A 2253-nucleotide genomic window follows, 5' to 3' on the forward strand; every position below is an offset into this window, starting at 1 on the left:
CTCATATTGATGCATATATTACTTAAAATTCAAATAGAGGATAAACATATTATTTGAATTTGTATAACTAACTGCGGATAAACATAATCAAATAGAGAATAAACATCTTATTTTAAAATATAAAAAATCTAAAATATAATTAGGATAATTATCGAGTTCTAACAAAATAATTAATTATTAGTTTTACTTCGTTATTGAACCTAAATTAAATTATAACAAAAAAATAGGAATTTTAAATAGTTAATTTGATACTAATATTGATATATTTTTATCAAATTTTTATGATATCTTCAAATTTATATTTTATTCAAAAATAAAAACATCATTGTTTTTTCAAAATCACATAGGATAATATTATAATATCGACTAAGATAAAGAATAAAATGAAATATTAAAAATCAAGATGTATCTCGATACATTGCACGAATACCCTTCTAGTATCAGACAAATGTAATTAGGATAGGTTTTTTTTTTCCGGGAGGTATTCCACTTGTTTAATTTTGTTATTATAAACTAATCCATGAAACATGTCCAAAAAATGTAATATTTTATAAACTTTTTTTAATTTATGAAATTATAAGCTTTTGTAAATATGGTGGTTTTAATTTACAATGTTTTAATAATAATAATAAATCAAAAGCGAAATTTATTGCAACAAGAAAATGTTGATGCTATAAAAGACGATCTCTGACTCAATATTAAAAACATAAAAATAAAAGTATTTTTATTTACATCTATATTTTGAGGTTAATAAAGTAGGCTTTTAAAATTCAAATATTAGTTTTTTATTCAACTTTTATAATTATATATATATATATATATATTATTTCAAATACAATCCGTTGCATTTGTAGAACCAATGCAACCCAATAAATTGAGATGTTTATGGAAATGATGAAAGTTAATTTATTATAATTTGAATATTTATGGAAGATAAATATGGTTCATTAATTATGATCAATACTTTATATTAGGAAACAATCAAAACTTTTATGAAATAACATATTAATCAAATGAAATGAGCGGTTGAGATTGGGTTGTATTGGTTGCACAAATGTTAAGGATTATATAATAATCAACTTTTATATATATATATATATATATATATAATATATATGAAGAATTTTATAGAAAAGCATCTGTTCTTAATAGATGGTACAATGCTGTCATCAGCTTTTTATAGTACATGAAAATAGGGGCTTTTAACCAATTTTCAATCTTATTTGGGCTTAAAAGGATCGAACAAGGGCCGATTTTGAATTCTCCTTGTGTATCCATAAATAAACAATTGAGAATGAAAATGACTTTTATGCCCTTTAAAATGCTCATGTGCCATTTCCACCAAAACAAAGCGAACAACCTTACAGTAGTTTTAAAAGAGAACATCTTTTATTATAATCAATCACATATGATACTATATTCATCATATATGATACTAAATCAAAGGACGTTGACAACCTTTGGCACGACCTAGGTTGCTAGTCTAGTCGTCTGTACACTACTAGGTCCTTTCACGTGTTTTATCACATGTGATAAAGTTGTTTTTAATGTGATACTAAATCAAAGATGCATAAGACCTTTGGTGCAACCTAGGTCGCATGACACGTCATCTGTACACCAATAGGTCTCATGTTTATTTATCACATGTGATAAAAATATTATCACTTTTTCGTAAAATAGAGATATTCTCTTTAAAACCTACTATATATATATATATATATATATATATACTATTTTAGACCAATAAGGTAAAAGAACAATCTATATATATCTATAAAGCGGAATCATGATATGCTGACGTGGCATCTCCTCGACGTAGAGATCATATTTTCCTCTTTTTTCCACATTTTGATTTTTTTTCTTAATAATTTTGCAAGTTAATGTTCACATTTAACTAAAAAAACCCTTCCCCTTCTCTTGGTACGTTTCAACTCTATTTATGTGTACATTTAACTCAAAAAACCCTTCCCCTTCTCTTGGTACGTTTTAACTCTATTTATGTGTACATTTAACTCAAAAAACCCTTCCCCTTTTCTTGGTACGTTTCAACTCTATTTATGTGTTCTTCATCTCTATCTCCATGTACGAGTTATAAATTACTCGTACGCTCTCCGCTCTTGTTTTCCATCTCTCATCTAAAAACCACTTTTCCTCTTTTTTCCACGTTTTGATTTTTTTTCCTTAGTAATTTTGCAAATTAATCTTCACATTTAACTCAAAAACCCTTCCCTTCTCTTGGTATGTTTCAACTCT

The sequence above is a fragment of the Cynara cardunculus genome (assembly GCF_001531365.2).
Source record: "Cynara cardunculus var. scolymus isolate 2C chromosome LG 2, CcrdV1, whole genome shotgun sequence".
Taxonomy (NCBI): domain Eukaryota; kingdom Viridiplantae; phylum Streptophyta; class Magnoliopsida; order Asterales; family Asteraceae; genus Cynara; species Cynara cardunculus.